Here is a 23,748-nt window from a genome sequence, read left to right as displayed (position 1 = left end):
GCACTACTGAATTGCTACTCTCAAGAAGCATATCTGTGGAAGAAAGGGAGGTTGGCACCCCCTTTCATGGACTTACCTATAATACTGTTATTTGTTTGTAACAAGGCATAGTCCTCTCTTCGGCGTTACTTTTAAGGCAATAATTAACAACACATGTTTTTGCCTACATACTATCAGTGGTGGATATGTTATTAAATACCACTACTTTATAATCATTGTGTCTAGCTTTGTGAAGTGCTGTTTCTAGTTTGCTGAATACCTGGAGGTTGGCAACCCTAGCTGGAGATCAGATGTAATAGCAGGAGATCGCCAGCTAGTACCTGGAGGTTGGCAACCCTACATGTTATCCACCTTTCTCTTTCCCAGCCTTACTTAACCTTTAAAAATAGCAGCTCAAACCTAAAGGGGACGGGATTGTTCATCTTAAGAGCAACACACACACACTTTTTTAAAAAGAAAGCTGGACGGTACCCATTATAAAATAAAATGCCCCATCTATTCCCGAGCGCAACAAAAAAGCTACTATAGATTTACACTGTGAGGCCATTGAGACGGGAGAGGAGAGGCGGCCGCTCACCCGCTCTCCGCCTGTGCACACAGATGGAAGGGGACTGGAGTGCCTCTGGTTGCGCACACAGGCGGGCCTGTTCTGCTCCCGCACAAGGAGGCACTGAGCTTTTAAAAAGCAAACTGTAAGGTTTCCGTCGCTGCGCGGTGCTCCAGCTAATTTAATATAGAGCGGCTCTCTCTCTTTCTCCCTTTCTCTCTCTCCCTCACCTCTCTTTAAAGGCCCTGAATGTTTGGAGCTGACCGGCAGCAGCCGAGAGCTGGCACTCCATGTGGTCCAAGCCTTGCTATGAACACAAGTTTTGTGGCTGCTGTCAAGAAGCTGGCTGTGAATGGCACACAGTGCCTTTTGGGGGGGGGGGCTAATGGGGGTTAGGGGGTGGAGAGGTTTGGGGAGGAGGGGACCACCTTCAGGGAGGTGTGTCGCTCTGGGGTGGCATGGCCCCTTCTTCAAGAGAAAAAGGGGAAAGAGAAAAGCCCAGGCAGGTTAGAGCCCGAGGAGGAAAAGATGCCCTGTTCGAACCCTTGAAAGCTCCTGTTGATTTTTTAAATGAGATGGAGAAGCTTGCCTGGGGGCTGAATGCCAATGGGTCTCTTCTTAAGAAATCAGGGTAGAGAAGTGCCAATATTTCCTTTGTTTTCTGTCGCTCCAAAGAAACCCAGACTGTATGGTCCTGGTGAAAGGGGCAAACAATAGAGGTGGAAACCACTGACTTACTTTTTCATTGCAGGATTTTGGGATTCTTCGGTATTTGGCGTATTATGTCCAACACGTGAAGTGTCACAAGGGAAGGCAGAGGATGTGGTTGCAGAGAAACCTGGTCTGGTAGAAATCTGGTGACTCTGCTGCTGCCCCACACTGTCAGGTCAGACTTCAAGCTCCTTGGGGCTGGGAGTTGTGTTTTTCTAAGAATTTCTGTCCCGAATGCCGGCAGACCTGAGGGCCAGAGGTGGGTAGCATTGTAGAATAGCAGTCCAAGGGTCGATACTGGGCTGTTCCAGGTCTGCGTCTAAAGTCAGTATCAGATTGCCAAGTCCAAATTCCAAGTCAAGTCCATTCCAAGGTCAAGGCCACAAGAGTATCAGGAGATATCAGAATCCAAAGAGAACACAGGGTGGTAGTAACAGGTTGTTCACACACTGGCCTGGATGCGAGTGCCTGCTTAAATAGGCCTAGGGTGAACCAACTGTTCCTTGTTCCTCTGACTCAGCATTCCCTGCTGGGTGGAGCTCATTAGCCTCATCACTGTCAGCAGGGAGTGCTCTTCACTGGGCCTGCAGTCTAGCACTCCTTTTACGCTCATGTAGGAGTGCTCTAAACCTTTGGCGCCTCCGCTCCAGTGGCTTTGGGGAGCTCTCTGGTGACACTGCCTGCGGCTGGCCCTCTGAAACAAGTGAGTCCCCTGTTCTGGACGGTTGTAGGCATGGGGGGAACTCTGTGGCTGCTCAGCCTGCTGCTGTTCCTCCCTTCCACTGCCTGCTGCTTCAAGGTCCTCCTCATCTCAGGAAGCCTCAGCAGGCTGCCCCATGGCAATTTCTGAAACATGAGGGGCAGAAGCACAGCAGAGAGGGTAAAGACTTTCTGCATCTGGCCAGAGGCACTCTTGACATCATTGCTTGGATTCCAGCCCTTCTGTCCCACCCCTGACAGCAGCTTCCAGGGCTCCAATTAAGTCCAGCCTACAGTTGCTGGCCATTTACGCATGGCTGTTTCTTCACGGTCACCCCACCGACTACTTTGGGGCTTTGCTTTGATTATGCATGCCTTCTCTGACCTCCAGAGGTCCCCTCGCTGTCCCCACACATTTCCCCCACGTTTTCTGAATGCTGTCCAAACACAAATCCAGACAACCTGGGCAAAATGCACAGAAATGCAAGGGGAGAGCAAGACAACCTCTGGCGGTCGGAAAAAGCATGCATAATTGAAGCAAAGCCATGAAGTAGTTGGCGGGGTGACCGCGAGGAAACAGCCATGCATAAATGGCCACTGTCTCCTCTTTCAAATGTTCCTTTATTTCTGTTCTTTATGCTCGCGGATCTAAGTTCAGTAACACAGAAATAACCAAACATACAGAAATACACATTCTAACCTGCCCTATAGCAAGTCAGATCATTGGTATTCATGGCTACTAGAGGGGTATTCATGGCTATAGTAAAAATGGATGCTAGTCGTGATGCATACCTATTCTCTCCAGGATCAGAGGAGCAGGCCTATTACATTAGGTGCTGTGGAACACAGGCAGGATGGTGCGGCTGCAGTCGTCTTGTTTGTGGGCTTCCTAGAGGCACCTGGTTGGCCACTGTGGGAACAGACTGATGGACTTAATGGGCCTTGGTCTGATCCAGCAGGGCTTTTCTTATGTTCTCCTCCCATAAATTTGAAATCAAAAGTAGGTTTGTGACTGCTTCATGGCAGGGCACTCTGCGTGTGCCCCGAGAGCCAACGTGGGAACATGCCAAGTAAATGTTCAGCCTCTGAACCTTAGTCCTTCAGTTACTTAATGAAGATGTTGAAGAAACCATCTAGTTTCTATATATCTTAGTATATTCCTGGATAGCAGCAGCTCAAACTAAAGTGGTCACACTCTCATTTCCAATGACAGTTGTCAATGTCCGAGTTAAAAAACAACAACTACAAGACCACTAGGTGGAGCCGTTGAATGCATTCTGGGAAGGCGGAGCCATGACAAAATCTGGGTGGAGCTTGGAGAAACTGGGCAGGTGGCAGAAGCAAGGAATAATTTGGGAAGCGAGGGGCAGACAAAGGCAAAACCAGGAATTTATTGGTCGTCCCATGGTAACATATGAGAACATAGTTTCACGGGTTGGACCACTGTGTCCAGTCCTCAGCAAAACCAAATGGAGTACTGATAGGGTTGCCAGCTCTGGGTTGGGAAATACCTAGATATTAATGGGGGGGGTGGAGCCTGAGGAGGGCGGGGTTTGGGGAGGGGAGGGATTTCCATGGGGTATAATGCCATAGAATCCACCTTCCAAAGCGGCCATTCTCTCCAGGGGAACTGATCTCTGTCGCCTGGAGATCAGCTGCAATAGCAGGAGATCTCCAGCCACCACCTGGAGGTTGGCAACCCTAAGTACTAAGAATTAAATAAAGCATTTAATATGCTGTACCAACAAGACAAAAAAAAGAAGCCATTGTTATGCAATTGCTGAGCCCATTGGCTATTGGACTCTATGGCGTTGAATTGCCTCACCTCCCCGAACCCCGCCCTCCTCAGGCTCCATCCCAAAAGCCTCCCACTGGTGGTGAAGAGGGACCTGGCAACCTTATGCGGCCACCTTCCACCAACCAGCATAGGCTGGCCAGGCCTCCCCTCAAAGATACCGAAAGGGGGGAGGTACTTTAGGACATCCCAGACAAACGTCCCAACAATATCTTGGACCTTTCTATAACTTCTTCCCTCCTTTCATAATGAAACATGTTTGCCTAGTAAGTAGAGTTGTCAATAGGATTGGCAACCTCCAGGTGGCAGCTGGAGATCTCCTGGGATTACAACTGATCTCCAGGCGACAGAGGTCAGTTCCCCTGGAGAAAAATGGCTGCTTTGGAAGGCGGGCTCTATGGCCTTGTACCCCATTGAAGCCTCTCCCCTCCACAAACCCTGCCCTCCCCACTCTCTACCCCCCGCAAAAAAATCTCCAGGTATTTTCCAACCCAGAGCTGGCAACCCTACTAGTAAGTGACAAGTCGCATTCTTTTTAATCAACATTAAACACCATTTGTAATAGACCACTTTGGTTTTGATTATCACGAGAGAGAAAAATCCTTGCACCAACATCTTCAGCAACTGAGTGAAAATGCTCACCGATTAGTTTGGACTGACTGGTCCCAGTCGTAGAACAGAATTGGGCTCCACCAACGAAATTATATGTTTAAAAGTTAATGTTTGCGTGCTGTTTTCTAGTTCAGAAGGAAACTCCAATGGCAGATGGTAGAAAGCGTGGGGTTTTGGCACCAGGCTGCAAAGCAAACTTTCTGAAGCAAGGAAGGGGTTTAAAAAGAGGTCTTCTTGAAGGCAGAACACTCTCTTTCCAAGATTAAATGGCAGCTTTAGGAAAAATACACTGGGGAAATACATTGTCTATGCATTCATTCAAAAGGAAGCCAGGTACTTAGAGATTGCTGTACTTTGACCGAAAACCAAGTCACCTTGGACTGGTGAGCGCACTATCAAAACTTTGGGGAACTGAGGAAACATTTTCGAAGTGACCCAAACGGACTGATTTTCCTTTAAGTTACAGGACTTGCATTGGAAACATGAGATTCTTCCCTCTTCTTTAAATGATGCATTCATTCATGCCTCTATCCATCTATCGCAACTTGAGGACTCCATCCCCATCAACTAAAGAATCCTACTTGCAGTTGGTTCCAGTGACGGGCACCTTGTGGTAAAACGTAACATCCAAATCAGCGCGCACATTTTTCTGGATTTGCAATGCAGTGATTTCTTTTTTGACTCTCACGCTACGGACATGAGCCCTGTAATTTCAAGTTGGCAAAGCACTTTGCAAAAAGACGTTGCGAGAGGATCTATAATTTTGCCATTCGGTATTAGCGCTTTTGTGAGTCACTCTTGGCAAAGAGAGCTCTAATTGTGGAAGAAAATTCAGCCATCCTGAATTTGCCCCAAAAGATAACTGGTAAGAACCAAAGTTCTGAGATTTAGGGAGGTCTGTCATTTCCCAGTCAAGAGGGATACCTGGATTAGACTTGCAGATGTTCAGATTATCCTACTTAGAATCATAGAATCATAGAATTGGAAGGGACCACCAGGGTCATCTAGTCCAACCCCCTGCACAATGCAGGAAAGATTGTTTTAAAGATTAGGGAGACTTCCATAGAAGGGGGAGGGACAACCATAGCAGCTTATCCTTTACAAGAAAGCCTTTGTAATCTGTCACTCAAGTACCTTTTGATCTCCACAGGAATTATTGGGTGGGAAACAGGTGGGTGGCAGCTTAACTCCTAACCTCTCCCTCACTGATGGCTTGTGAGTCAGCTGTTCTTTTAGATAATGGTCTTTGGGATATGTGTCAAAGGCAACCTCCTAGCTACAAATCTACTCCCAGAAATTTCAACGGAAGACACATGAACACACGAAGCTGCCTTGTGCTGAACCAGACCCTTGGTCCATCAAAGGCAGTATTGTCTACTCAGACCGGCAGCGGCTCTCCAGGGTCTCAGGCAGAGGTCTTTCCCATCACCTCCTTGCCTAGTCCCTTGAACTGGAGATGCCGGGGACTGAACCCGGGACCTTCTGCATGCCAAGCAGAGGCTCTGCCACTGAGCCACAGCCCCTCCCCATTAGACAATAGTAGCAAGGACCACTCTTTTGGCTCAAGCGCTCAGCAACAACAGACACCTCCCATCGCGACCTGTCCTGCGAGCGGAACTTTTCTGTGGCAGGAGACGCATCCCTGCAGCTGCAACCAGAAACCCGAAGGCATCCAATCGCCTCTTCCAGCACCCTGGCATTCATAAGCAAAGCCCTGCTGGACCAGACTGAGTTCTATCTAGTCCAGCAGTCTGCATCTACTGGTAACCAGTCAGATATACCAAAAAGTTTTAACAGATAATAGCAGGCAACTTCCTTCCACCGTTGAATGTTACCAGTGCTATACCGGCTCTGGACTCCCAACCCTTTCAAACCTGAGAAAGGCAACGCAATAAAAAGAATTACAAAGCAGAGGGAAAAGAGTATTCCGTCTTACCTTTAACAATTCAGTGCTTCAAGAATTTAAGTCCCATGCACCTGGCAGAGCAGTTAAGATTCTTGTGTGTGTGTGTGTATTTAAGAAGAGGTTGCAACTTTTTGCAATCACGGCGGGTCTTCTCGACAGCTTCCAGATGGGAGTTCCTGCTTTTGTTTTGTGAGCGTAATTTGGCTTAATTTCCCCCAAGAAGAACGCAGAATTCCTGGAGTTGGTATATCAGGTTCCTTTCCAGCAGTGGCAGCAGGACAGCAGCAGCAGGGTCGGTTTTGGAACAAAAGAGAGAGAGGGAGGGAGTGTGTTTTCAACTAGCAACAGTCCACGTTTCACTGCTACTGGCTGTTAAAAAAGAGACATTCAGACTCCTCCGGTCCCTCCTTAGATACCTCTTGCTGTAGGTGGCAAATTACTAAGGGCATTTGGATCCTCCTCTGAAAAACTTTTGAGTCAAGGTAGGCAGGCGTCCAGGAAAAATAAGACGGGAGCATGGGGGGAAGGGGGGGGTTGCAGGCAGCAGTAGGAGAGAGAGAGAAAAGGGGAAAAGCCAAACCCTCTTGGAGGGGGGGGAAAGGTGGTGTTGGTGGGGGAGATGGTCAAAGCTCCTGAATCAGGAAAACAGGGAATGGGGGATTTTTTTAAATAAAACACAACCCTTTGGAGACAACCCAGCCAGACCATACACCACAAGTGCCTGAAAGGAAGGAATAATTCAGAGGACGGGGTTTGAGAGAGAAGAAAAACTGGGTTTGGGTGAAAGAAAAAAAAGAAAGAATAAATTTTAAGTGAGGTTTGTGAGCCAGAAGGGCGAGGGAGACAGAGAGAACGCGTCTGCAATGCAGTCAATAAATGCTGCAGGCTGGCTGAGAGCTGACGGAGAAATATCCGGAGACTCTCGGAGAGGGGGATCACCAAGAATGTGCAAGACAGAAAGGAACAAGTCCAGAGGATCCCAGATGTGGTGGGATTATGCGATTCCAGGTGTGGATTTGGCGATTTGTGGAGAGGCTGGAACTCGGGGTAGAGCCTCTACTTTGCAGGCAGGAGGTCCCGGATTTAATCCAGGTCGTCTCCATCGAAAAGGCTCAAGTCGCAGAGGATGCGCAAGACAGACCCCCCGAGATGTCCGAGGACCTTTATCAGTCACACACATGAACACACGAAGTTGCCTTCTACTGAATCAGACCTTTGGTCCATCAAAGTCAGCATTGTCTACTCAGACCTGCAGCGGCTCTCCAGGGTCTCAGGCAGGGGTCTTTCATACCACCTACTTGCCTGGTTCCTTTAATTGGAGATGCTGGGGATTGAACCTGGGACCTTATGCATGCTAAGCAGATGCTCTATCACTGAGCCACTGACCTTGATGGATCTCAGATCTGACCCAAGAGAAGGCGACTTCATGTATGCATTCAGGCGACAGTCACCTAGGGTCGCCAACCTCCAGGTAATAGCTGGAGATTTCCTGCTATTACAACTGATCTCCAGCCGATAGAGATCAGATCACCTGGAGAAAATGGCCGCTTTGGCCATTGGACTCTATGGCATTGAAGCCCATCCCTTCCCCAAACCCCACCCTCCTCAGGCTCCGCCCCAAACACCTCCCACCGGTGGCGAAGAGGCAACCCTACAGTCACCACATCTGAATCACTCTGCAAGGAATTAGGGCCTCTCCCCATGCATAAAACCGCTCTCTTATGTGGCCGTGTAGGTCTTGATTAACATGATAACAGCCTGGGAAAATGTGCGGCCATTTTTGATGGCAAAAAGAGAGAAAACATATGATCAGATGACAATAGAAAAGGGCCAGGCCTGAGACTGGATTCTGACTCAAATCCTTCCTCCAATAAGCTCAAGGTATCATAGAGCCATGCATGGTGTAGTGGTTAAGGAGTTGGACTAGGACTCGGGACAACCAGGTTCAAGTCCTCACTCACCGGATCAGAACCGAGGGCCGTGGCTACTCAGTTCCACCAGCACAGCTCAGTAAAATGGAGGCAGGAGGTACCGGCTCTCGAGCCCACCTCATAGGGTTTGTAAGCAGAAGGGCTGGTTCAATTCTTCGACGCTTCCTGTCCTTGGCCTCTTTCCTTCAGAACCAAGGTGGAGTCGCAGCACAAAGGAACCCTGGGGCGGATTGTGACTTCTTCAAATGACAAACTGTGAAGTTGTTACTAAATAATTTCCGGGGTTTCTTTTCTTTTAAATTTATTTTAATAAAATCCGTACGTTGAAAACATTCTTTACCTCAAATTCCAGAGTGTGGAAACCAAACCGAGTCACAGGATCCTCTTGGACATCTTCTTCTTTAGGATGTCAGCATTTCAATGGGAGAACTATGTCTGAATACTTTGTACTGTAAACGAAATCTCTCCTGTGTCCGATGAAGCTCTCTGTCCTATAAAGTGATAATAAAAGTGGAACCTTGATTCTCAAGGGTGGCGCTTTCACTCACAGCTTCCTCTCTTCAGCCCTGACTGAAGTCTGCACATGCTCATCTGACCAAGAACACTGATTTTTAGAAGGTAGCTAAGGCTCTATTGTACAACTATATCCATCTAAGTTATCGTACAACTATCCTCCCCTACCTTTCGGCTTGAGAGCCAGCGTGCTGGTTAAGGTGCCAGAGACTAGGACACATGAACACATGAAGCTGCCTTATACTGAATCAGACCCTTGGTCCATCAAAGTCAGTATTGCCTACTCAGACTGGTAGCGGCTCTCCAGGGTCTCAGGTAGAGGTCTTTCATGTCACCTACCTGCCTAATCCCTTTAACTGGAGATCCCGAGGATTGAACCTGGGACCTTCTGCAGATGCCAAGCAGATGCTCTACAAACTGAGCCACAGCCCCTCCCGGGAAGCCCAGGTTCAAATCCCCACTGGTGCTGTGGAAGCTTGCTGGGTGCCCTTGGGCCAGCGACACACTCTCAGCCCCGACCTTGGCTAGTACTTGGATGGAAGACCTCCAAAGAACACCAGGTTTGTGACGTGGGGGCAGGCAATAGCAAACCACCTCTGAATGTCTCTTGCCTTGAAAACCCTATGGGTTCGCCATAAGTTGGCTGTGACTTGACGGTGCTTCCCACCACCACATCCGCAGAGTCGACTACAGAACGGAATACCACTAAACCTTCCTCAGAACACCACTGATGGCAAAGTGTTCACAGATGCATATGTGCCCTTCTAGACTTTGGAAGAGATAATTCCAGCAGGTAGCTTGGCATTTTTTTTTAAATCAGCGGAAGAGTTCCAACTGAAAATACTCTGCAAGCTCTAACCAGCATACTCGTATTCAAATTACAAGTCACCCATACCCCAAGATCTTGTTCACATGCACTGCTGCTCAGAATTGTATCCCCCATCCAGTAAGCATGTCCCTCATTCCTGTTACCAAGATGTAGAACTCGGCACTTATCCTTGTTGAATTGCATCCTGTTCACATCCCCCCACTTTTCCAGTGTGTTCAGATCTTGTTGAATTCTGTCTCTCTCTTCTAGTGAGTTCGCTGCTCCTCCCAATTTGGTGTCACCTGCAGATTTAATTAGTAGTCCCTCCACTCCCTCATCCAGATCATTTGTAAAAATATTGAAAAGTACCGGGCCCAGAACAGAACCCTGCGGCACCCCACTGGACACTTCGGTCCATTCAGATGAAATGCCAATCTTCCAATCAAGAGCCTTCAAACGCCTTTTAACTGACTGACTTAATTCACAGCTACTCCTAATTTCTATCATATAATCAGTGATGCCCAAACGTAATAATTTGAATTCCAAGTATTTGGCGCAATTGTCCGTATGATGATCCAGCTTCACTAATCCAAGAAGGCTTGAATTCTAAGTTCGATTTCAACATCCTGATTATTCGATTAAATGCTCTCCATCAAGCTTTGGCTTCCAAAGGGTTCGGCTTCTTCATCTCCAAGGCATGAAGAAGAGTTGATTTTTATACCCCTCTTTTCTCTTCTGTAAGGAGTGTCAAAGAGGCTTACAATTGCCTTCCCTTCCTCTCCCCAGAACAGATACCTTGTGAGGTTGGTGGGGCTGAGAGAGTTCTGAGAGAACCGTGACTAGCCCAAGGTCACCTAGGAGGCTTCATGTGGAGGAGTCGGGAATCCAACCCAGATCTCTAGATTAGAGTCCGCGGTTCATGTGGAGGAATGGGGAATCCAACCCAGATCTCCAGATTAGAGTCTGCTGCTCTTAACCACTACACCACACTGGTACTCTTGAGGTATTTTAGTTTTGGCATGGCCAGGGGCAAGAACTTTTGATGTGAGCGAAGGGGCTCTTGGCCCTCGGCTCTTAGCCCGTGGTCCTGATTGATCTGGGCAAGTGGCTCTCGGACAGGCCCAGGAAGGATGACGTCCCTGAGACTATTGGGGTATTATTAAATTGTCTTTCTGTTTGTTCAAATGCTATTCAAATGGTATGTTTCTTTTGTAAGCCGCTTGGAGTCCCCGACATAAAAGAAAACTAGGGTAGAAATTGGAAACCAGATGGCCCAAACAGCTCCCCCTTTCTCTTTGCACAAGCGACATCTTCATCCACGCATTCGGGAAGGGCTGAAGCCGTCTCCTTCTTAGCCCACCTGGCAGTTTGGATCTTCTGGTCGGTCGCACGGCCTTGGCTGAAGCCTGTAGCCCCCGCCAGGACAATGCCGCTATTGAACCTGCAGCGGCAGACTCTGAATGAGCCTCCTTCTGCTTGTGTATACTGGGCACCTCTGACACGGTGAGGTGTAAACAGCTCCAGCCGTTTCCCCCTCCCCGCCTCCCTCTACCGCCGTCCCAATATTGAAGCTTATTCATCACTTGGCAAAAATAGAAGTGGAGGCTTCCAGGAAGATGGGACTTTCTCTTACAGAGTGGGGTTTATTTAGAAGCGGTTTCCTTCCAACACCGCCTCTCCTGCCTTTATATCTTCTCTGTATCTTTCCAGTTGCTCAAAAGGTCTGTCCAACCAGAAGATCACTCCAAGCCTAGATCTATCACTGGGCAAAAAAAGGGTTTCTTTGGCAGACATTCCCATTTTCAGCATGGTGCAATGGTTAAGCGTGGTGGTTTGGAGTGGTGGACTCTAATCTGGAGAATTGGGTTTGATTCCCTCCTCCTCCTCCTCCTCCTCCTCCTCCTCCTCCTCCTCCTCCTCCTCCTCCTCCTCCTCCTCCTCTTCTTCTTCTTCTTCTTCTTCTTCTTCTTCTTCTTCTTCTTCTTCTTCTTCTTCTTCTTCTTCTTCTTCTTCTTCTTCTGCTTGGGACCAGAAGTGGGACTGCTTCTTCTTAGTGGACTGTTTCTTCTTAGTGGACTTAGTGGACTTCTTCTTCTTAGTGGACTGCTTGGGACCAGAAGTGGTCCGTACTTCGGATTTTTCCATACATCGGAATATTTTGGAATTTTTGCATATTCATAATGAGATATCTTGGGGATGGGAACCAAATTAATTTATGTTTTATATTCACTTTTATATACATCACCAGTTAAGAACGGTGGTTTGGAGCGGTGAACTCTGATCTGGAGAACCGGGTTTGATTCCCCACTCCTCCACATGAGCAGCAGATGCTAATCTGGTGAACTGGATTTGTTTCCCCACTCCTCCACATATAGCCTTCTGGGTGACCTTGGGCAAGTCACAGCTCTGTTAGAGCTCTCTCAGCCCCACCTACCTCACAGGGTGTCTGTTGTCGGGAGGGGAAGGGAAGGTGATTGTGAGCCGGTTTGAGTCTCCCTTAAGTGGTAGAGAAAGTCAACATATAAAAACCAACTCCTCCTCCTCCTCCTCCTCCTCCTCTTCTTCTTCTTCTTCTTCTTCTTTACATCAAACTATCAGAAAGCAAAGGTGTAACTATGTCACCAGAATACTTGTATCAGCTGTTAAACAAGAGCAATAACAAGCAACAAACAAACTCACAACGGCAGGCTTTTGGTCTCCACCAACAATGCAGTATACCCTGTATTTTATTTTTTTAGGCGAGAGGAAACACTGAAAGCAGGCAGCACGGATGTGCCAGCATGTCGGCTCCAAGGGTCCGGGTTTTTTAAAAGTCCGATATGGGATGTCCGGATAAGGGATACTCTACCTGGACTGTGTTATCTGCTGTCAAGTAGAAAGGTGAATTGCGTGAGAGATGTGCCAACTTTTCTCTTGATAGTGTCAAGAAAAAATAATTTTCATTTCCACCCTCCCTTTTTTTAAGGTGTGAAATGGTAGACGAATAGCCAATGGCTGCTAAATCTAGGGAAAGGAGAAAGGAGAAAATGTTCCCTGTTTTTCCAATGAGTTTTTAATTGTTAGTTCTTACAAGAAAAAAGTATGATACCTATTCCTAAAAAATGGGGAGCAAAAAAAGAGATGTTTGAAATGATACTTATGAGTTATGACAAATCCTCTTGATATATTGTATTGAAAAGGTGCTTAAAAGGTGAGGAAAAACTTAATGTTTAATGTTTGAGAAGTATTTTTAGAAATATAAAACAACAATTACCACTGCAAGTATTTTTTATTTATTTCACTTTACAAGTCATTTTATAATATTGCTTAGTGTCAATACTGTTTATTAAGAACTAAACAAATATTTTATGACATGCTAAAATATTAGGATTACTGTTTAATGGTCATTATTATCTTACTATATATTGCCCATAATTGTTATTGTCTATTATTGTATCATTGTTGTCATATTCTTTTTTTTCTTTTTCTTTTTAGAGGTTTGAGGAAAGGAAGGACTTTAATGCCATAGAGTCCAATGGCCAAAGCAGCCAGTTCCTCCAGGGGAACTGATCTCTATTGGCTGGAGATCAGTTGTATTAGCAGGAGATCTCCAGCTAGTACCTGGAGGTTGGCAACCCTATTTAGTGAAGAAACTAATGTGCAGACAAAAATGGGTAGCTGAAGGTAGGATGATACAATGTCTTTTGTGAATGTGAAAATAGGACATCTTCCTTGTTTACTTTCCTTCTGGAATTTTCTCCCTGGTTGAGCAGTGTGCAAACAGCTCTCTGTTGACCCTGGAGATGGACAGAGGGATTACCTCAGGTGAAGAGCATTTGCTGGGGTGGCTAGCCAAATCTATGAAACGTTTCTGTCATTTATCTGTAAGAACCTAAGTAGAACATACCTGCTGGCCCATTATGAACACATGAAGCTGCCTTCTACTGAATCAGACCCTTGGTCCATCGAAGTCAGTATTGTCGACTCACACCGGCAGCGGCTCTCCAGGGTCTCAGGTTGAGGTCTTTTGCATCACCTACTTGCCTAGTCCCTTTACCTGGAGATGCCGGGGATTGAACCTGGGACCTTCTGCTTGCCAAGCAGATGCTCTACCACTGAGCCATAGCCTCTCCCCAGTTATCAGTTGGCATCAAGGACTCGGAAAAGGGGTGAACCATCTCTCTGAGCCTCTTTTGTCAGCTGTGGTGAGCTGACTCTACTCCACCCTTCTTCTCCCCTCCCCAATAATCTTTATTAAGGCTTGGTAGATTTAACTCATTAATCAAAATAATAAGTTGGCCATTCTAATTCTCCATAAACAAACGACAGACAAGAAAATGTGTTGCACTGATAACTCCAGATTGTACTAATTTTATGCTAAGGAAGTCCTAAATTTGCCAGGTCCCAAGGTGAGCATCAGAGGAAACATCTACTCTTATCAACCTGTCTTCAAGGATAGATTGTCTAGTGCTTTCCTTGACATCAGTGACCTCCAGGGCCGGATTTCGGTTTGATGAGGCCCTAAGCTATCGAAGGTCATGGGGCCCTTTCTATGTCCAGCTGTCCTTTGTCAACAACAAATTGTTGCTGTTTTTTGTGTTGAATATATGCTATATGGTAATTTATATATAGAAATGAGCAAACCAGTGATATTTTAGGGAGCAGGCTAGCAGGCGGGGCCCATTACTTACATCATAGGAGCCTACGCAACACAAAACACTGTTGCTGTATGTAGGTTTTATTTTATTTATTTTTTATCTTATATTTTGGAAATGCACGTCCAGTTTTTTTCCCTTTAAATTTTTTGGGCCCCCCCAAGAGAGTGGGGCCCTAAGCTATAGCTTGTTTAGCTTATACATAAATCCGACCAGGATAGTTTTGTGTCCAACCAAGGCCATTGGGAATTTCATCTCTTTCTGGTGCTTGGGTTATCCAGCTTCTAACATCACGGAGGGGCCCAAAGAGCTCCATCGTGTCCACCAACAAGGAGAGATGATACCAAAAAGAACTGATGGAAACTTGCAGGATACGGGCCTCCTCTGCTTTCACCCTTCTTTTTCAGAGCTACTAGCTGAGTTAATGTGATGCCATGGAATGTGCAAGAACATTCCAACTGTTCAGGGGGAAGCTAGCAGCAAAAATGCATCTTCTGTAATGGGTGTGAAAGGTCAGATGGTTGAAGATTGGCTAGCCCTTTGGAGGAGCTTTGTGGTGTGGAAAGGAATGGGAGATGTCGCAGTTGTATTTTCCGATGACTATCCCTATTTTCTGGCCTAATCTTCTAGACAAAAGAAAGTTAACATTTTGGCTTTGGGGAGATGTTGTGTTTGTGTGTCTGTGCCGTCAAATCACAGCCGACATATAGCAACCCCATAGGGTTTTAAAGGCAAGAGACATTCAGAGGTGGTTTGCCATTGGCTGCCTCCGTGTAGGCTGAGAGAGTTCAGAGAGAACTGTGACTGGCCCAAGGTCACACAGCAGGCTTCATACGGAGGAGTGGGGAATCGAACCTGGTTCTCCTTTGCCTTCCTTGGCAAAGTCTTCCTTGGAGGTCTCCCATCCAACTACAGACCCTGCTTAGCTTCCGAGATCTGACGAGATCGGGCTATACCATACCATTTCATATTTGTTCTATCTTGCAAGGATGTCTAAAACAATATTATCAAGGGTATCTGAAGAAGTGAGCTGTGGCTCACGAAAGCTCATACCCTACCAGAAAATATTTTTGTTAGTCTTTAAGGTGCTACTGGACTCTTGCCCTTTTTGACTATTATCAAGGGTGTGTCTGTGGAAAATGGTCTCTTCAGTATATGGGGCCTGGTAACCTAGATCCATCTTAAATTAGTTATGACTAAGCCCCATTGAAACCAATGGAATAAGTTAGCTGGGTCTAACTTAAACCTCATTATTACTTTCCAGGGGATTTGTGACTAACTTTAGCTGAATCAGGGCCAAGCAGTTTGCCTTGCAAAACTAGGATTGAGCAGATAACTCCTCTTCCTCTGCTACACTGACATTGTTTTGTGGGACGTCTGTTCCCTTGTCTTTTCTGCCGGCCTCCCGATTTAGTCTAAAACATTTCTAAAGCTTAATTTCAGAATTGACACCTCACGTGTATGTCTGCTGTAGAATCATAGAATCATAGAGTTGGAAGGGACCACCAGGGTCATCTAGTCCAATCCCCTGCACAATGCAGGAAACTCACAACTACTTCCCCAACACACACTCAGTGCCCAGAGGATGGCCAAGATGCCCCCCTCTCATGCCAAGTCCATAGAATCAGCATTGCTGACAGATGGCCATCTAGCCTCTGCTTAAAAACCTCCAGGGAAGGAGAGCTTACCACCTCCCAAGGAAGCCTGTTCCACTGAGGAACCGCTCTGTTAGAAAATTCTTCCTAATGTCTAGATGGAAATTCTTCTGCTTTAATTTTAACCCGTTGGTTCTGGTCTGACCTTTTGGGGTAACAGAAAACAACTGGGCACCATCCTCTATATGACAGCTCTTCAAGTACTTGAAGATGGTTATCATATCCCCTCTCAGTTTTCTCCTCTTCAGGCTAAACATACCCAGCTCCTTCAACCTTTCCTTGTAGAACTTGGTCTCTAGACCCTTCAACATCTTTGTTGCCCTTGTTCCAGCTTATCTACATCTTTCTTAAATTGTGGTGCCCAAAACTGAACACCATACTCTAGGGGAGGTCTAGCCAGAGCAGAGTAAAGCAATCCCATCACTTCATGTGATCTGGACACTATACTTCTGTTAATGCAGCCCAAGATCGCATTTGCCTTTTTAGCTACCACATCACACTGCTGACTCATGTTCAGTTTTTGGTCTACTAAGACCCCAAGATCCTTTTCGCACACACTACTGCTAAGATAAGTCTTCCCATCCTATAATTATGCATTTGATTTTTCCTACCTGGCGGACTCTGATCTGGTGAACCAGGTTTGATTCCCCACGCCTCCATATGAAGTCTGCTGGGTGACCTTGGGCTAGTCACAGTTCTCTCCGAACTCTCTCAGCCCCACCTACTTCCCAAGTTGACTGCTGTGGGGAGGGGAAGGGAAGGTGATTGTATGTCGCTTTGAGACTCCTTAAAAGTAGATAAAAGTGGGGTGTAAAAACCAACTCTTCTTAAGAACATAAGAAAAGCCCTGTTGGATCAGACCAAGGCCCATCAAGTCCAGCAGTCTGCTCACACAGTGGCCAACCAGGTGCCTCTAGGAAGCCCACAGACAAGACAACTGCAGCAGCAGCATCCTGCCTGTGTTCCACAGCACCTAATATAATGGGCATGCTCCTCGGATACTGCAGAGAATAGATATGCATTGTGACTAGTATTCATTTTGACTAGTAGCCATGGATAGCCCTCGCCTCCATGACCATGTCTACTCCCCTCTTAAAGCCTCCTCCTCCTCCTTAATTCTGAAGTGGAAATGATGTATTAGGCATTCTCCGTTGTTCTCTGTGTATTTTTAATTTCCAAATTTGTACAAGCTCCTACATGCACATTTTGCCAAAGCTTTATCTTCCCTCATGTCTTTTTCTTTTCCCCTTCAATGCACAACCGATGCTCATGTTCACACTGATAATAAAATGCTGCGTACAAACATTCTTTGTAGGAATTGCATGTATAAATGTATCAAGATTCTCTCCCCCCCTACTGTTTAACCAATGCACAGGAGGACGCGTGTGAATTGGTAAAAACACTACAGAAAAAGAACCGGGGTGCAATCATAGCAAAACAACATGCATGCACACACCATGATTACAGAGAGGGGCTGTAGCCCAGTGGTAGAGCATCTGCTTGGCCTGCAGAAGGTCCCAGGTTCAATCCCCGGCATCTCCAGTTCAAGGGACTAGGCAAGTAGGTGATGTGAAAGACCTCTGCCTGAGACCCTGAAGAGCCCCTGCTGGTCAGAGTAGACAATACTGACTTTGACAGACCAAGGGTCTGATTCAGTAGAAGGCAGCTTTATGTGTTCATGTGTTCAGAGATGTAAACGAACCAGATGAGAAGAAATGTGGCAAACTGAGCATGCTTGAATTCTGGAATTAATTTTAGAAATTTTCCTAGCTCCCCCTGTAATTCAGGGGGAGGTGAACTGAGGGCAGAAGGAGATGACAGAATAATCCAAGAATGGAAGCAGGGAAATTCTCTCAGCTCGCTGGCTCAAAAAAGAAAGCAATTTTAAGAAAACAAAAGAATAGCAGGTAGCTGATTATAAGCACTTTCACACGTGCTGAATAATGCATTTTCAATCCACTTTCAGTACACTTTGCAACTTGGGGGTGGTGGTTACCGCATTAGTATTCCCGGCTATGTATTAAGAGTTTGAAAATGTTATAAAAAACATTGCTTTAAAAGGGTTTTTGGATGCAAAATGGTTGGAAGACAAAATGGTTGGAAGACGTCTTCACAGCTCAAGGGGCCAAACAAAGTGCTAACAGTATTTTTTATAACATTTTCAAAGTCTTAATGCATTGCTGGGAATACATAATGCGGTAACCCCTGGATTTTCCTGTGTGAAGTCCACTTGCAAATAATCATTAAAGTGCATTAAAAGTGGGATGAAAGTGCATTATTCAGCGAATAATGAATTACCATGTATGGGTGTGAAAGTTGGACAATGAAGAAAGCTGTTAGGAAGAGATTCCTTTGAAATATGGTGTTGAGGAGAGTGTTATGGATACCGTGGACCACCAAAAAGACAAATCAGTGGGTTGATCAAATTGAGCCTGAACTATCCCTAGAAGCTAAAATGACTAAACTGAGGCTGTCGTACTTTGGTCACATTGTGAGAAGACAAGGGTCTTTTATGCATTTTATGCATTTTATGCATGGCTATTTCCCTCCAGGACATCCCTCTGACGACTTTGGGTCTTTGTGTTGATTATGTGTGCCGTTTCCGACCATCAGAAGTTGCCTCACTCTCCCACTGCGTTTCCCTGTGTTTTGCCCGCGTTTTCCAAATTCGAGATAAAACGGGTCCCTGAAAACGTGGGCAAAATGCAGGGAAATGCAGGGGGAGAGCGCGACGACCTCTGACTGTCGGGAAAAGCATGCATAATCAAAACGAAGACCCAAAGTCGTTGTAGGGGTGACGGCAAGTGAAACAGCCATGCATTAAAGACCAAGAAAAGACAACAATGCTAGGAAAAGGTAATAATGCTAGGAAAAGTTGAAGGTAGCAGGAAAAGGGGATGATTGAACGTGAGATGGATTGACTCGATTAAGGAAGCCATGGCCCTCGGTTTGCAAGACCTGAGCAAGGTTGTTATGGATAGGACACGTTCTGGGAGGATAGTAATTCACAGGGTTGCCATAAGTCATACCTGATGGCACTTCATACATACACACAGACACACACAGAGAGACACACACACACGTTCTGGGAGCCATTCAAATGGAAAGAATCGATAAAGCATACATTAAAAAAACCTATCAAAATGAACCGAGCACAAGAGTGCGACAGCATTATCCGCACATAAGGTCAATGAGGTGAGCGTAAGAACTCTGTAGCCATGTGCTCGGTAATCGCAACAGGACGAAAAGCCTTCTCTAATCTGTATGCCACTTGCCCTTTTCCGGAAGGGATAACTATGGAAAACTATGGGATAATTATGGAAAACATAAACAGTGTGAGAATTTGTCCCATGCACTTTGCCACAGCGCCACAAGCGCCCTCTTGTTTATCCGAAACCAAACAGGTGTAAAAGAAAAGACAAGCCAAACTGAAGGAGGAAAGAAAACACTCCTTTCTTGGCCTGAAAGTGGATGGTTGTTATTTTTAGGAGTGGTTGTAGGGGGGAGGATTCTTCACTTCCTTCTCAAGGACACAGAGTTCCTGGTCCATGTGAGTTCAATTTGGAAAAAAAAAACTACTTTGGACCACAGTATGGTATGTACTCTGTTAAATCAGGTCTTGATCAAGAGGTTTTGTTGACCGGTAGCATCCATGCAAGTTCGTGCTTCTAGTTCCAGCGCAAAATGCGCGCCCGTATGCAAATGACAATTTAGGCATCACTTGATTATAACATCCAGTGTTTCTTCAAAGCGGCCTTTAAATAATAAACTACGGATAGAGTAACAGTCTGATCTTTACCAGAAAGCAGATAGATTACATGATTAGTCGTGAGAATATACAGGAAAGTGTGAAATCAATGGAGAATTAAAAGAAGACCTTATATAAATCACAACTGGATGAAAAATAGGTGAGTGTTTCTGTCTTAGCCTTTCATAAGAACACAAGAAAAGCCCTGCTGGGTCAGACCCAGGCCCATCAAGTCCAGCAGTATGTTCATACAGCAGCCAACCAGGCGCCTCTAGGAAGCCCCCAAACAAGACTGCAGCAGCATCCTGCCTGTGTTCCACAGCACCTGATATAATAGGAAGGCTCCTCTGATCCTGGAGGGATTCATTCCCTGTTCAATTGGACTAAGAATCTGCCAAATAATTTGTTGAGGGCTAAGGCATTATGTCTGGCCAAGAAGAAAAGTCTTCAAAAGGTTGGAATGGTTAAGAATTCTAGATAATCTGGAAACACTGGAAAAGATGGGGTGCTCTGTCCCTAGAAAGAGGGCACACATTTCCTTTTGGCATCACCACATCGTTGGTGCTTCCATTCTCCAAAATAAGGTCCAGGTAGTCTATAGTGCACCCTTACCTGGATGGCCCAGGCTAGCCTGATCTCGTCAGATCTCAGAAGCTAAGCAGGGTCAGCCCTGGTTAGTATTTGGATGGGAGACCACCAAGGAATACTGGGGTTGCTGTGCAGAGGAAGGCAATGGCAAACCACCTCTGTTAGTCTCTTGCCATGAAAACCCCTCCAAAAAAGGGGTCGCCATAAGTCGGCTGCGACTTGATGGCACTTTACACACACACACAGTCTATAGTGCAAGATCTGGCAAAGGGAAGAGAACCAAAGAGTCTGTGATTAGAGGAGTAGAGGCACATAAAAGATTAATGCTAGATCACGGGGCTAGAGCAACCGCCCTACGAGGAGCGGTTGAAACTCTTAGGGCTGTTTAGCTTAGAAAGAAGGTGGTTAAGGAAAGACATGATAGAGGTCTATAAAATGATGCATGGTATGGAGAGAGTGGACAGGGAGAAGCTTTCCCCCCTCTCTCATAATCCCAGAACACGGGGTCATCTGTTGAAGCTGGAGGGTGAGAGATTCAAAACAGATAAAAGGAAGCATTTCTTCACACAACGCATTGTCAAATTGTGGAACTCCCTGCCCCAGGATGTGGTGATGGCTGCCAACTTGTAAGGCTTGAAGAGGGGAGTGGACATGTTGATGGAGGAGAGGACTATCCATGGCTACTAGTCAAAATGAATACTAGTCATGATGCATACCTATCCTCCTCAGTATCAGAGGAGCTTAGGTACTGTGGAACCCAGGCAAGATAAAGCTGCTGCAGTCGTCTTGTTAGTAGCTTCCTAGAGGCACCTGGTTGGCCACTGTGCGAACAGACTGCTGGGCTTGATGGGTCTTGGTCTGACCCAGCAGGGCTTTTCTTATGTTCTTATGTTCTTATGTTCTTACGTTCTTAATCTGGTTGCTAGTCAAAGTTCATTGTGGATTTCAGCTGGTTCTCACCTGTAATGAATGCCCTGCTTGGAGTTTGGGGCTCACGATGGATTAAAGACCCAGCAGCGAAGCTCACATAAGGGGACATTTCAAGATAAATCAGGAAATTTCCACTTAAAAGAAATATCTGAGCTGCTTGAAAGGAGTAGGGCCATGGTTAGAGCATCTAGATCCCAGGTTCAATTCCAGTGTGGGAATTCTTTTGCTGTGGGAACGGCTTCTAGTGGTTACGTGCGGGGGACTCTAATCTGGAGCACCGGGATTGATTCCCCACTCCTCCATATGAGTGGTGGACTCTCATGTGGTGAACCAGATTGGTTTCCCCACTCCTCCACAAGAAGCCAGCTGGGTGACCTTGGGCTAGTCACAGTTCTCTCTGAGCAGCCCCACCACCTACCTCACAAGATGTCTGTTGTGGGGAGGGGAAGGGAAGGTGATTGTAAACTGGTTTGATACTCCTTAAAAGGTATAGAAGGTCGGCATATAAAAACCAATTCTTCTTCTTCTTCTTCTTCTTCTTCTTCTTCTTCTTCTTCTTCTTCTTCTTCTTCTTCTTCTTCTTCTTCTTCTTCTTCTACGATACCATTATACAATCCTCCTGAAGAAGCATATGTGCAATGGCAAACAGCAGTATAAGTGAATCAAATATATTTTATTTCCACTGGACCACTGTTCTTTTGTGCGTGGAGGGGTGTCGCACAATATAAACTTCACCACATTTCTTTGACCCTTCCAGGGTTGTTTAAGGCAGAACATCGGTGTGGGAAGCGTTCTAAGGACATGTCAGAAAGACTGATGTAACGAGAGGGGAGTGGAACTGATTTTTTTTTTTTAGATTTTTTTTTGCTGCCAAGCTAACTGAAAGGCTCATCCGATGAAAGCCACCGTAGAAATGTTATTCCTAGCACTGCACTCACCAATCGCTGTGTCAATATTTGTGAACAGGGAAGGGCCATGCTAGCGGCAACACTTCTATAAATGAACAGCACCGTAGGAATGCCCAGGAAGCTTAGAGAATTGGAGGGCTGGGAAGGACCAAAGGACTATCTAGTCTAACCCACCCCCTCTTAAAAGCACCCACCTACCCACCCTCTACTGGGTAACTGATGCATTGTAGGGAAGCCAGCCTCCAGGTGGGACCTGGGGATCCCCTGGAATTACAACTCAAACAAATACCAAGCCTTTATTGGCATTAGTCATACAAACAACAGGGTCTATATAAACATTAAATAACAGTTTAGGATAACCACCATAAAATTAACACGGAATTACAACTCATCTCCAGACTACAGAGATCAGTTCCCCAGGAGAACATGGCTGATTTGGAGGGTTGACTCTATGACATTGGGCCCCTAGGGTTGCCAGGTCCCTCTTCATCACTGGTGGGAGCTTTTTGGGGTAGAGCCTGAGGATGGCGGGGTTTGGGGAGGGGAGGGACTTCAATGCCATAGAGTCCAATTGCCAAAGCGGCCATTTTCTCCAGGGGAACTATCGGCTGGAGATCAGCTGTAATATCAGGAGATCTCCAGCTAGTACCTGGAGGGTGGCAACCCTATGTACCCTACCGAGGTCCCCATCCTCCCCAGGCTCCATCCCCAATCTCCAGGAGTTTCCCGACCTGAAGTTGGCAACCCTAGCCACCCCTTCCACTGATGGTGGGGGTTACCAACCACCAGGTGGTGGCTGGCTATCTCTCGCTATTACATCTGATTTCCAGGTGACCAAGATCAGTAAATCTGGAGAAAAGGGCTGCGTTGAAAGGTGGGCTCCATGGCATTATACTCCACTTGCCTAGCAGATCCCCCACCTTGGACTTACCAGCGCTTACCGACCCCCTGATTTTAGCGCCATCAGCAGGAATGGAGATTGAGGTAGACGTCCACCAGGTCCTCTCCCCAGACAAGGGGACAATGTCATCCCAAGAAAGAGTCTCTATGGTGACTAATAACACGACGACCATAAGGGAAGGGTGTCTCACTACCAACAATGGTAGCACATATCTGGATACCAACAAATCCTTGGAATGGCTTATTGAGCTAGATTGACAATCAGTGGTCTCCCCACTCTCTCTACTTAGGATTCTATCCTGGAATATCGCTGGATGGTGGAATAAAGCTAGGAATAAAGATTTTTTTAAATATTAGATCCTTTGATTTAATTTTATTGCAACTCCACTGAAGTCCCTCCCCTCCCCAAACCCTGCTTTCCATAGGCTCCACCTCCCAAATCTCCAGGTATTTCCCAGCAAGGGTTGCCAGCCTCCAGGTACTAGCTGGAGATCTGCTATTACAACCGATCTCCAGCTGACAGAGATCAGTTCATCTGGAGAAAATGGCCGCTTTGGCCATTGGACTCTATGGCATTGAAGTCCCTCCCCAAACCCCACCCTCCTCAGGCTCTGTCCCAAAAACCTCTCACCGGTGGCAAAGGGGCCGGGTAACACTATTCCCAACCCAGAGCTGGCAACCTCACCTATGCCTCCCAGACTACTTTGTATCCCCCAAAGCGAGCAGGTACCTGATTTATCAACTTCTAATGTGACCAATGATGGGGCAGCAGAAATACCAATAGGGTTTGTTGTCAGGACAGCATCGAATCATATCATGTAAAATTATTTTAAACCGCTGCTGCAATGTATCAGCGGTCTCTG

General features: G+C 46.3%; 1 protein-coding gene across 1 annotated transcript in view; it reads right to left on the bottom strand.

Moving 5' to 3' along the window:
- ACAN (aggrecan) overlaps positions 1 to 6,369 on the bottom strand; it is a 76,705-nt gene extending 70,336 nt beyond the window's left edge. Inside the window, exon 1 of the mRNA XM_056865741.1 lies at positions 6,301 to 6,369. The gene's annotated coding sequence lies outside the window, so the exon portion shown is untranslated. The remainder of the gene's footprint in view (positions 1 to 6,300) is intronic.
- Between the last annotated feature and the right edge of the window lie 17,379 nt (positions 6,370 to 23,748).

Source organism: Euleptes europaea, chromosome 20 (genome assembly GCF_029931775.1).
Source record: "Euleptes europaea isolate rEulEur1 chromosome 20, rEulEur1.hap1, whole genome shotgun sequence".
Taxonomy (NCBI): domain Eukaryota; kingdom Metazoa; phylum Chordata; class Lepidosauria; order Squamata; family Sphaerodactylidae; genus Euleptes; species Euleptes europaea.
This window is presented reverse-complemented; position numbering and strand designations above follow the sequence as displayed.